Source organism: Mus musculus, chromosome 7 (assembly GCF_000001635.26).
Source record: "Mus musculus strain C57BL/6J chromosome 7, GRCm38.p6 C57BL/6J".
NCBI lineage: Eukaryota > Metazoa > Chordata > Mammalia > Rodentia > Muridae > Mus > Mus musculus.
The window spans coordinates 12,864,284-12,877,868 of NC_000073.6; the positions used below are offsets into that span (position 1 = coordinate 12,864,284).

General features: G+C 41.1%; 2 long non-coding RNA genes across 6 annotated transcripts; both read right to left on the bottom strand.

Annotated features, from left to right (window-relative positions):
- On the bottom strand, positions 1 to 6,543 carry Gm31152. Of its 5 annotated transcripts, none has more exons than XR_001778043.2 (3): positions 3,979 to 6,543; positions 2,362 to 2,425; positions 1 to 2,284 (listed from the first exon to the last, which is right to left on the bottom strand). It is a non-coding gene; the product is annotated as a predicted gene, 31152 (long non-coding RNA). The 5 variants fall into 5 exon arrangements; XR_001778044.2 differs by lacking the exon at positions 3,979 to 6,543 and adding an exon at positions 3,602 to 3,643; XR_001778042.2 differs by having other exon boundaries at positions 1 to 2,425.
- Positions 6,544 to 6,585: 42 nt separating this feature from the next.
- Positions 6,586 to 9,197, bottom strand: Gm45971. Its single transcript, XR_001778045.1, has 3 exons — positions 9,096 to 9,197; positions 8,151 to 8,207; positions 6,586 to 7,315 (listed from the first exon to the last, which is right to left on the bottom strand). It is a non-coding gene; the product is annotated as a predicted gene, 45971 (long non-coding RNA).
- Positions 9,198 to 13,585: the final 4,388 nt, after the last annotated feature.

Below are 13,585 nucleotides of genomic sequence, written 5' to 3' on the forward strand. Positions count from 1 at the left end.
TTTTCTAGGAAGATTATTCAAAGCTTAATCATAATATGACATCAAGAAAGATAGAAGAAACACTGTTTTAGGTGCTCAATATCTGGTGCAAAGCTCCTGACACCTAACTCCCTTTCTCTGCATTTTCATCTCCAAGCTACAGTTTCCCTTAACCAAGGAGGCTACTTACACTCCTTTGAAGTCACCTCTGTGGGATCCTCTAAAGAGAAGTAGAGTAGAATCCTTCCGATGAGTTTGACATTAGGTCAAACAAGAACAATTAAGCTCAAAGCAAGGATAGAATTGGATCCCATGAAATACTTGTAGCAAGGAGATAGTTTCTTACATAGCAGTTTCTTTTTTTTTTTTTTAAGATTTATTTTATTTATGTGAGTACACTGTAGCTATCTGCAGAGGGCATCAGATCCCATTATAGATGACTGTGAGCCACCATGTGGTTGCTGGGAATTGAACTCAGGACTTCTGGAAGAGCAGTCAGTGCTCTTAACCACTGAGCCATCTCTCCAGCCCACATAGCAGTTTATTATACTAACCTCACATAACTTTTTCAGCTTTCCTTTACCTAAAACACCAGAATAAGTGTAGTGGACAGGGTGAGTTAAAGTTAGTATTGTAATGCTGAGGTAAAATTTAAAAGTGTCTGGGAGAGTGTTGTAGTTGTTGTTCTATTGCTATTAAGAGACACCATGACCAAGGAAACTCTTATTAAAGAATTAATTTAATTGAGGTCTTGCTTATATTACAGTATTAGTTAGTCCATGATCGTCATATCTGGAAGCACACAGGCATGCTGCTGGAGCAGTAGCTTAGAGCTTTATATTCTGATCTAAAGGCAGCAGGTACAGAGTGAGACACTGGGCCGAAACCTCAAAGCCTGCCCCTGCCCCCATTGACAAACCTCCTCCAACAAGGCCACACCTACCTCAACAAGGCAGAAGACCAGCTCCAGCTGCAAGGTTCAGGTCCTGAGACAGGGAAGTGCAAGGAAGATGGTGCAAAGTGAAGGCAGTGACCACCAGTTGACTTTCAAGCAAGTGGCCCCGAATAGCTCAAGATGGCTTTATACAATCACAAGCCTGCTCACCTGCCCATTGACATCATTGATTATTTTATTAAATCATAGCATCTGCATTATAAAAGTTTCACCATTACAAAAATCCCCCAATAGTTTTCCTTCCTCCTTCCCCACTCCCACTGGGTCAGTTAACCCCTAATCTTATTTTGCACTACAAAGCACAAATTCAACAAGCTAAAAATAAATGTCTAGCCAGGCATGTCCTGTAGACATGAGCACATATACCCAACTGGTAGCCAATGCAGTTTGCAAGCACAGTTATGTAAGGGCAGAGACAGATAAAACATTTGTGGGTATAAGTCCAGCCATCAAATAACACCTTTCTGTCACAATACTTTTTTAATTGCAGAGACATGTTCATTATACCAAGCAACCTTTCTGGATATACACCTATCAATTCCTGATACCACCTTTCCAAGGACCATTTTTAAGTCTCTACTTATCAGACATAGCTTCGATATTTCTACGTCTCTGTTGATCAGATATGATTTTCCTATTTTAAGTCTGTTGACCAGACATAGCATCCCCATTTTAAGACTCTGTTGATCAGATATAGCTTGCAAACAGGACCTACCACTCTCCACAACTGCTTACTGTGTGACTGTAGCTGTTTCTCCAGGGAAACGATTACATGCCCCAAAATATCCAGGATTAATGGTCACATCTTGAGTGGCGATGGAGTCAGAAAGAAGAGAAGAGGGTCTTACCCCTCAAAAGACTATTGAGAAAAACACAGAATTAACCACAGGGCTTTCAGCCTAGGTGACTCCTGCCTTGCGCATGACTGACAAAGTGAAACTAAGTACAGCCATGAGTCTAGACAGCATAGTGAAAAACAGAGAGAGCCTGTAGTACATGCGATCTAGGTAATAAACACAGAGCACTGCCTGTTCTTCCCAAGTACAGAAGTGTGATTCACCACACCCACACATGTTACCTCACAACTGTAACTCAACTCCCAGTACATGCAAGGGCACCATACACCCATTTTGTGCACAGACACACATGCAGACAAAACAGATGTATGCATAAAATAAAATTTAAAAGCAAGAAAAGAATGTGTTCCTGTTAGTGACACCTAAGGGAAAAGGCTCTGAGGCAAATGCTGTCTGATTCAAGGAGCCTACCTGGTACTTCCTTTGCCATTCCATCAGGCTCTGTACTTGCTCTGTGAGCTGCCTTGTGGGTGCTGGGGATTGAACCTGGGTCCTATGAAAAAGCAAGTGCTCTTAAACACTGAGCCATGTCTCTATCCTGACGAACACATTATCATAAGCTCAACTCACAAGTTTAAAAACTCCAGATTTTGGTTTTCAGTGACCATCACAAAGTCTGGACAGGTCTGAAGCCCTGTGAAAAAGTACCAGTATGTGAGAACCAAGTGCCTTCACATTTGAATAAACTTTCAAAGGCTGAGAATTTTTAATTTTTCTAAATGTACTAAATATATCAATAGTGATTTTTTGTTTTGTTTTTCAAGGCAGGGTTTCTCTGTGTAGCACTGGCTGTTCTGAAACTTAACTCTGTAGATCAAGTTGGCCTTGAACCCACAGAGATCCACCTACGTCTGCCTCCAAAGTGCTGGGATTAGAGGCATGCACCACCAATGCCCTGCCCAGTACTGACTTTTTAAAAAATTATTTTGTTATGTGTATGGGTATTTTACCTGTATTTATGTCTGTGCACCACATGTGTGCAGTGCCCATGGAGGTCAGAGAGAGAGTTTTGGATCCCCAGGGACTGATATTAAAACAATTGTGAATCAAAAGAAAATTTTAGGATTGTTGTGAGCCATTATATGGGTTCTGGGAATTGAACCCAGGTCCTGTGGAACAGAGAGGCCTGGCTCTTAACCATTGAGCCATGCCCTCTCCACCCCCAGTAGTGACTCTTAAGCTTCCTTTCCTTTTCATGGCAGAACTTTTCCAATGGAAATTAGTAATGACTATGAGGAATATGGAAACCTCATTAATCATAGGACGGTCTTACAAGAATATAAAATGAGACCTTTGAGAGAATGTGTGGAGAGTGTGGAAGATGTGGAGAAGCCCATTCTGAGAGCTCATACCTTATACATAAGGAAGGAAGTGACCCTGGGGTGGTTTTATCTAGGTGTGAGCAAGAGCCTTGCTGTCTTTCCCATGGCTATTCAGACGGAAAAGAAACCACAGTGATGTAATCAATGTGGAAAATTATTCAGCCATCATTCTAAGTTTGTTGTACACTAAAGAACAAGCAACAGGTAGGAGGAGCCCTGTGAGCATTCTTTGGTGCTGGAAATCTTTTGGCCAGAGCTATGGTCTTATTGTATGCACATCAGAGGAGTCATACTGAAGAGATGCTCTAGTGATGTAATCAATGTGGGAAATCCTTTACTCATATCTCTAAACTCACTAGGCATTGGCCTACTCACATAGGAGAAAAACAGGATAATTGTTATGGCTCTGAATAACACGTCAATGGAACTCCATCCTTATTGTATGTCAGAGAGTTCATACTTCAAAGAAACCTTATAAGTATGCTCACTGTAGAAAGTCCTTTGGGGCTGGAGAGATGGCTCAGTGATTAAGAACACTGTCTGCTTTTACAGAAGACCTGGGTTCAAAGCCCAGCATCCACATGGCAGCTGACAACCGTAAGATCTCCCGACCCTGGAGATCACACGTCTTCATCTGGCTTCTGAGCGCACTAGGTATACATGCAAGCAAAACAACCATACTCATAAAAAGTAAAAGTTAAGAAAAAAGTCAGCCAAAGTTCTGACTTCGCAGCATATAAAATGACACACAAATAGAAGCAACGTGGGAATAACCATTATAGAAAGTCCTTCATGTGAAGCATTCAACTCTGTAGACATTTGTGAAAGCATGCAAGGAAGAAGTCAGTCATAACAATATACTCACTGGCTAGGCCGTGGTGGTGCATGTCTTTAATCCCAGCACTGGAGAGGCAGGAGCAGTTGGATATCTGTAATATCAAGGCCAGCCTGGTCTACAGAGTGAGTTCCAGGACAGCCAGGGATACACAAAGAAACTGCGTCTCAAAAAACAAAAACAAACAAACAAATGAAATAAAACCACTCACTGTAGTAAAGCCTTCATGGAGACCTCTCAGCTTATTGAACTTGAGAGAACTCATACTGCAGAGAAACTATTGGCATGTGTTCAGTGTGGGGGGAAAGCTATGTTAAGTGTTTTCACCTTCTTTCCTACTAAAGAAGCCACTTTGGAGGGAAACCATATAAATGTTATAACTGTGGGAAATTCCGCTTCAACTTCAGCTTGTTGAACATCATCAGACACATACTGGAGTGAAGCATTATGAGTATAGTCAATAGTATAGTGTTGTGGGAAGACTTTTTTATTTTGTTTTTTTCCAGACAGAGTTTCTTTGTGTAACCCTGAATGTTCTAGAACTCTTACTGTAGGCCTCTAAGTCATATATTCCCCTGCCTCTTCCTCCCAAGTATTGGAATTACAGGTATGTGCCACCACTGCCCAGCTGCAGGAAGACTTTCAATGTACATCAGAGTTTCATCTCATTGTTCACCAGAGGCCATACGTGGGAAATAAGCCTTATTAGTATAACGTGTATGTTAAAGCCTTCAGTCATTAGTCATACCACATTGATCACCAGAGAACACATACTAGAGAAGAAAAAAAAACTATTAATTTATGACTGTAGAAAAGCCTTCAGTAATGGTTGTACACTTAGACTTTTCAAAACCTACTTTAATAAGGGTTCTCAAATGCTTTGAGCCCCCTTCCACCCCACTGTCCAAAGGTAGGAAAAAAAAGATGGTAAATAAGTAAAGAGGGCAAGGGGATGTGGACCTGTTTAGAATTAGCTCTTTGGGGGTGATTCCTATCTCCATTTGTCAGTTCAGTAGTATCAGGATAGTAAACACCAATCAGCAGTGGTGACACGATCCAGCAGAAACAGCCAGGCCTCTGCCAAATCAGCAGTTGTCAGCAGGAGAGACCAAGACCAGCCAGAATACTTTGAGAAGTTCTCTGCCATCCCTCTCTCAACAAAGTGAAGATCAGCGAAGATGAGCAGTCACTGAAGCACTACACAGCTAGCTATGCAAGCATACCACCGCTGTCTTCTCAGTCCTATTTATACACTCTCCCAACATCACCTGTCCTCTCACCAGTCTTACTTCAGCAAAACATCACATGAGTCTGTTTCAGCAAAACGTTACATCACATGACACCACCAGAAATTTCCATCTCAAATGGTCATCTTTTATAAACACATAAGAATGCACTCTGCCGAGAAACACTATGACTGTAACCATTGGGAAAAGGCCTTTATTAAAAGTATCAACTGACAAGGCATAAGAGAATTCATGCTAAAGAAAAGACTTGGCGGGTGCACTGGCTTTAATCCCAGCACTCAGAAGGTAAAGACATTTGGATCTCTGAGTTCAAGGTCAACCTGGTCTACAGAGTGAGTTGCACCAGGACATCCAGGGCTACACAGAGAAACCCTGTCTTGAATAACAAATGAACAACAACAAAAAAGTCTTCTGAATGAAAAAAATAACAATTAGGGGAGACCTTCAATTGTAATACATCCCTTGTTCAACATGAGAAAATTAATGAACAAGAAACTATGATTAATCAAGATAGAAGACTCCAAGCCAGGCAGTGGTGGCGCACGCCTTTAATCCCAGAACTTGGGAGGCAGAGGCAGGTGGATTTCTGAGTTTGAGGCCAGCCTGGTCTACAAAGTGAGTTCCAGGACAGCCAGGGTTACACAGAGAAACCCTGTCTCGAAGAAAAAAAAAAAAAAAAAAAGATAGAGGACTCCATTGCCACACCCTCTGCTAAAAATGGGATAGTTAGGGTGTAGCTTTCAGAGTAGGATACAATGATCCCATGCATCTGAAATGCCTGGAATGTATGTTGAATCCACATTATTACTGAGCTCATCCTATGCCAATTCATAGGGATCCCTCTTAGAAAACTCAGAACCTTCCCTTTTACAAGCAGGAAAAGTGATTTGAAGCCAGGTGTCATGCACATGCCTTTAATTCCTGGGGAGGTAGAGGCAAGAGGATCTCTGTGAGTTCCAGTCCTGCCTAGTGTACAAAATGAGTCCAGAACAGCCAGGGTTACACAAAGAAATCCCGTCTAGAAAAACAAAAACAGGGGGGGAAAAAGTGTTTTGAGAAGCTGTGAATAGGATAACTATGAAAAGCATTCACTAAGAACTCACAATCAGAGAATATTTATTATGGAATGATTTTTTTTTTGTCAAGTCCAGGTTTATCTGTGTAACAGCCCCAGCTGTCCTGGAACTCACTTTCCAGACCAGGCTGGCTTCTGATTCACAGATATGCTTGCCTCTTCCTCCCAAAGTACTTGCCTGGTTTTTGTCCTCAGAACTGGTGCTTTAAACAAAACAAAACAAAAACAACAGTTCAATTCCCAGCAACCACATGGTGGCTCATAACCATCTGTAATCAAGATCTGATGCCCTCTTCCAGTGTGTCTGAAGATAGCTACAGTATACTCATGGAAGTAAGATAAATTAATAATCTTTTTTAAAAAAGCAAAAACAACAAAACTGCTAGATGGGGTGGTGTATGCTGGTAACATAAGTGCTGGAGAGGCAGAAAGAGACAGGTTCTCGAAGATTACTGTCCAACCAGCCTGGCTATTTAGTAAGTTTCAGGCCAATGACAGATTCTGTCACAGAAAAGAAGTGGGGAAGGGGTGGGGCATGAAAGGGACTGGGGAGGTGACTCAGTGGAGTGAGTGACACTTGTTGTACTAGTGTAAGGACCAGACTTTAGGTACCCAGAACTCATGTAAGTATCTGGTGGCCATGGTGGTCTTTCTGTAATTCCAGCCTAGGGAAGTAAAGACAGATAATTCCCAAAGGAAGTTAATCAATAAAACTAGCTATTCTGGCCAGTTTTGGCTTTGACTGAGAGACCCTGCCTCAGTGAATAAAGTACAAATGAGAGCAAGGATAATTCTTGACATCAGCCTTGGGCCTCCACATGCACATGAATCCATACCCAAGTGTGCCCCCCCCCACATACCCATATCTATGCAAACATGCACACCCATGCACACATCACACACACACACACACACACACACACACACACACACACATACTCACACACAGGAAAAAGCTCCACAGTACCTTATAAATGACACCTGAGGTTATACTCTGGCCTCCACACGTACATAACCTCAGTCGGGATACAAATAGTTAACATTCCTGAGGAAATAAGCAACCGTTGGACAGAGTGTGGAAGAAAGGACTGCTTTTCGTATGATAATAAGGCATTTTGTTCACTGATGATGATGATACACTCAATATTTAGCTGATGCTAACAAATTATTTCAAATGATATTATCTGGTTAGTTCATTACTGTGATCAAATACACAAGAAAATAAAGGAAGCAAGCATTGGTCTCAGAAGCTTTCGTCTGTGGCTGGTTGTCTTCATTGGTCGTGAGGCAGAATAGCCTTGCAGGATCACATGGGTGATGCAAAACAGCTCACCTCATGATTATCAGAGAGAGAAGTGATCAGGGTCCCAATATCCACTCTGAGAGAATGTCTCCAGTGACTCTTTCTCTTTCTATATCCTAAAGATTCCACCACCACCCAATAGCACCACTGTCTGGCAACCAAGCATTTTGCAAATGGCCTTTGAGAGACATTTGGTATGATGCTAACAAATACCTAGAAATGTGAGAAACGAGTATATGTTTGAGATGTTCTAGAGAGCTTGAGAGTGCTGTTCGTGTCCACTGCATACATAAGAAGCTTGTCCCAATCAATGAGCCCAGAGCTATAGTCACTTCGCCTATCACATACCAAGGCCATACATCCCATCATCTCAGGTGAAAAACTGTCTGTCTGTCAATCTGAACTCAAGGATTCTGTCCCTGACAGTTCTGTGCTTTTCTCCTGTCGCCCTGCTCAAGCTTGTCTTGTCAGTGGGAGCTTCTTTGAGCTCCCACCCATGCTGAGATCCCTGGGCAGAGGGGATCTAAAACCATCTCACCACTGACATAGGATAGGAGAACGGGGAGGCTACTCTTACCTGTCACACAGAAGAATGCTAATCACAGGCAGAGGGACTGAGCAAGATGACTCTACCCTGCCAAACAAGAAAGAAAAAAGGGAGGGGGAAAAGTGGGGAGGGAGAGAAGGACTGACTGATTTAGGCTAACTAATCACACTTATTCATATGTGTGTATATGTCTCTGTGTGTGTGAGAGAGAGAGACAGACAGACACAGAGAGAATCCATGAGATAACCAGCCTTCTCTGTCTGGGATTACACTCAGGTCATCAGGATTGGTGGCAGATACTGAGAAACCAAAAGGGAAACCACATTGTCATACATTGATATTAAGTCTCCATACCTTAGGAGAATTTCCTAAACCTCCTGTATCCTGCAAGCCATAGTTTTCAACCTATGCTGAATTTGTCACCCCATGATGTGTACCCACCCTTACTATAAACTCCTGACCACCTGTGGTGAGTCCCCTTCCATGTGACATATTCCTGCACTTATCTATGGCACAGGCAGCCTTGAGGCTTGAGTCCCCCACTCTCCTGCCCAGGTGCTGACAGCCAATTATCTCAACAGCTGTTTTCTACCAACCCTAACCCATCCCCATAAAGGGGACCTCAAAAGCCAGTGAGGGGCTGTTCTCCGAAACCCCGACTTGGGGGCAGGCAATCTGTTGTCTGGTCATTCTGATGCTTCAAAACATCAGAAATTTATGAGGGCTGAAGAGAATGCTTAGCCAATAACAACACTTGTTACTACTGTAGAAGACTAGATTCAGTTCCTAGGACCCATGTAGTGGCTCACAACCATCCATAACTCCAGTTTAAGAGATCTGGCATCTTCTTTTGACCTCTGCAGGCACCTAGTACATATAATATATGCACATATTACATATATATGCAGGCAAAACATACAGACAATAAATCTAAAAAACTTAAAGAAGTATTTTATGGCATCTATAATTTCTTACCCTTGGTGGAGTCGGGAGAATCAACTGGATGTTTGTTTGTTTGATTGATCTGTTGTTTTACAATACAGGGTTTCTCTGTGTAGCTCTGGCTGTCCTGGAACTCACTCTGTAGTCCATGCTGGCTTCAAATTCAGAGATCCCACCTACCTCTGCCTCAAGTACTGGGATTAAAGGCAGGCGCCGCCACCACCCAGCTACTAAATGGTTCTTTCCTCTCCTTTTTTACTGGCTGTTTCTTATTGAGAGTATCTCGGGACATTTTGGTTAGAAGCAATAAAAGAAAAGTGGACTCCTGTGAGGATTCTGTGTCCAAAATGACATACTCCAAGACTGGCAATTGATGCCAGCTGGGAGCTCAGTCATACTGTATATCTCCAAAGAGATGCATAACTTCAGCCTCATATTAAAAGAGCATCTGGTTCTTTTCATGAATGAGTTTAGAATGTAACATCCTTTAGGCTATGTCTCCTTTAGGGAAAATGCTTTTGAACGATAGAAGCAGCATTATCCTTATAAAGTAAAGAAAACCAGGGCTGGAAAGATGGCTCAGCAGTTAAGGACACTGGCTGCTCTTCCAGAGGAGCCAGGCTCAAATCCCAGCACCCACAGGGCAACTCACAAGTCTGTAACTCCAAGATCTTACATCCTCACACAAACATGCATGCAGGCAAACACCAATGCATATAAAATGAAAATTAATTAACTAGTTAATTAATTAAAGTGAAAAATTTTAAGTTAGCATAGTTAAATGTAGCATGGTATGTGAAGATTTAGGTGCCTGCTTATACCCCCATTTTTACTTTTAAATTTTGTGATTTAAGTATTTGATGGTGTCGGTATGAAATAACTCTACCCTGTGGATTGTATATGATCACTATTCCATAATTTGGAAAATTCCTTCAAACATTTGCTAGTATAAGCAGGACCACTATCAGTTTTCCGTGGTGAGATGAGCTCTAGAAAGAAAACAGAGCATAATAAATGACTAATGGCACCCAAGATGGTTTTAGTGCTGTTAGCAGAAGCAACAATCATATTAGAAAAAGTATTAACATGAACATATTTGAAATGTCCAAATTCTGACTGTTAGATTTTAACACTCGAGAATTAATTCCACCTGTAGAGGGCAGTGGTGTGAAAGAACAAGAGGTGAAGTTTATGAGATTTTTGAGCGGCCTGGAAAGAAGGTCTTAAGGCAAGTGCATAACTAGAGCATTGGTGGATGTTAAGGAACCTGCCAAGTAAGAATGAACATACTTAGCTATGAAAACTTGAGGTCATTGTCTTACAGACACCTTAAGCAAGAGAAGTCATTATGAAATAGCATTAGCAGTGGGGTTGGGTTTAAGTCTTGCAGTTTCTAAAACAAGAACAGCTTGAGTGAGTACAATATGCAGAAACAGTTAAAACATTCCGTGGCTGAAAAACAGCTAATAAAACCTGATCGGTTAGCTGGGCAGTGGTAGTGCATGCCCATAATCCTAGCGCTCAGGAGGCAGAGGCAGGCGGATCTCTGAGTTCCAGGCCAGCTTAGTCTACAGAGTGAGACCCAGGACAGCCAGGGCTACACAGAGAAACCTGTCTCAAAAAAAAAAATCTGGCTGAATGTGCTAGAGAGATGGTTCAACGGTTAAGAGCCCCGACTGCTCTCCCAGAGGTCCTGAGTTCAATTCCCAACAGCCACATGGTAGCTCACAACCATCTGTAATGGACATCTGCTGCTGTCTTCTGCTGTGTCTGAAGACAGTGACAGTGTATCCACATATATGAAATAATTACGGCTGGAGCGAGCAGTGCCGAAAAAATTAAAGAAAAAAAATCTGGCTGACTACAGTGAGTTGAGATTGTTGAGCTATACAACCAGGAGGGAGTACAATCTTTTTGGTGGAGGATATTAAATTTATATATAAAACATAAGCTTCTTGTCCTTTTTTGAAGAGACATCTGTAAAAGCATAGAAAGCAGTCTCTATAAATACAATTATATCTATTTTTAGATATAATGTTAGGCAATACCAGAATTATATCTATTTTTAGATATAATGTTAGGTAATACCCATGGGGTATTTTAAAGTATCTTCAAAATACCTTAAAAGGAGATTTTTAGAATAATGGTTATCTATTGATCCCAAGTAACATGCTAATGCTACCTGCCAATTATTATCATCATGGAACAAATAACCAACCTGCATTTTATTTAATGGCACAACCATTTCTGTAGTCTCTTTACCAGTAAGTGGTTTAAGATGTGCCCTGCCCATCATTATCAAATCTATGATTTCTTATAAATAAGGAGTTATAGATCAGTGTAGCGAGTTATGACATTATAAATTTCTGTAACACCATTACCCTGTTGATATATAATCCCTGTAAGTGATGAGGAGGAAAGATACACAGCTGATGAAGAAGTAGGGAGTTAATTCTATGAGCTACCACTTTAGCAGAAGAATTATTTAATATACCAATAACTTTCTCTGTTTCAAGTTTTTTAATGGAGTTTAACCAAGTATCTTAGTTAGGGTTTTACTGCTGTGAATAGACACCAGGGCCAAGGCAACTCTTATAAGAACAACATTTAATGGATTACAGGTTCAGAGGTTCAGTCCATTATCATCAAGGCAGGAAGCATGATAGTACCCACACAGACATGGTGCAGGAGGAACTGAGAGTTCAGCATCTTGTTCTGAAGGTAAACAGGAGAAGACTGGCTTCCAGGCAGCTAGGATGAGGGTCTTAAAGCCCATGCCCACAGTGACGCACCTACTCCAACAAGACTAGACTTCTTAATAGTGCCACTCCCGGAGCCAAGCATATTCAAATCACCACATCAAGAGTCTCCAAAGGGGCTAGAGAGATGGCTCAGCGGGTAAGAGCACTGGCTGCTCTTTCAAAGGTCCTGAGTTCAAATCCCAGAAACCACATGGTGGCTCACAACCATCCGTAATAAGGTCTGACACCCTCTTCTGGTGTGTCTGAAGACAGCTATACAGTACTTAGATGTAATAATAAATAAATCTTTAAAAAAAGAATGTATCTAATTTAATATAGCCCAAAGCTCTTTTTTCTAAGTAACTGGGGGTACATTGTTTGTGAAAGTTTAAGGTGATAGCAAATTTGTTGTTAAGTTTTTTTTTAATATATCCTAAATAATCATTAGGTAATTTTTGTTGCTTCTTTTGTTTTGTTTTGTTTTTCAAGGCAGGATTTCTGTCATGGAACTCACTGTGTACACTAGACTGGCCTTGAACTCACAGAGATCTGCCTACCTCTGAGTCTCAAGTGTTGGGATCAAAGTTGTGCCACCATGGCCCAACAAGGTGATTGTTTTGTATTTTACCTGAAGTTGTGTTTAAATTTTGCTCTTTTAGTTTGCTTACCATGAAAGCTAGGCACTGATTTAAGTATTCACTAGATACGTGAAAGGGGAGAATATCATCCACATAATGACCAATACTTTTGGAAATTAAATTAGCACCAGCTTAAATGCTTTGTGTACATAATATTGACATATAGTGGGGCTATTTTTCATCCTTTGTAGTAAAACTTTCCATTGATATTGTGTTAATGGCTGCTGACTGTTTAAAGTAGGAACAAAGAATGCAAAATGTTCCTTATCCTCAGGATGTAAAAAAAATAATGAAAAAGTCTTTTAAGTCAAGTATAACAATGTCCTTGAGGAATCATAGGGCCACCATTGCTTTCATAGTAGCATTTATGACCTCAGATCATTTGACAGCTAAATTTTATTCTTTGTCCTTTTATGAATTACAAAAATAGTGGAGCTCCAAGGAAACTAGCGAAAGGTTCTATATGTCCTAGTTACAATTGTTCCTGTACTAGAGGTTTGGTCTGTTTTAATTTGTCGTCATGAAGGAGCCATTGATCAATTCATAGTAGGTCATCAGAGATCCACTGTAGTTATAAAGGCTGTTTGGATGGCCCTTGATCAATGACCCCAGTTAGGGGGGTTATATTTTCTTACATTATAATAGCAGTAAGTTAGTAAGTTAGTAGTTAGTACTGCTTGCATTTGTTGTAATAATATATCTCTTTACCACAAGTTACATAAAAGTCCTGAAAAAATACTGCAGTTCAAGAAGAATCTTTAAGGCTCCAACATCTTGTAGTGGTGGGCCACTACACATTGGCCAGTGTGGGGACCTTTTCACTTGATGACTGTGGTGATTTGAATATGCTTAGTCCATGGGAAGTGGCATTATTAGGAGGTGGCCTTGTTGGAGGAAGTGTGTCACTGTGTAGGTGGGCTTTGAGGACTCTTAGTGCTCAAGTTCCTCCCAGTGCAAAAGAGACAGTATCTCCTGGTTGCAGTAGGATCAAAATGTAGAACTCTCAGCTCCTGTCTACGTAGAAGCTGTCATACTTCCTGCCATGATGATAATGGACTAAACCTCTCAACCTGTAAGCCAGCTCCAATTAAATGTTGTCCTTTATAAGAGTTACCTTGGTTGGGTGTCTCTTCACAGCAATGCA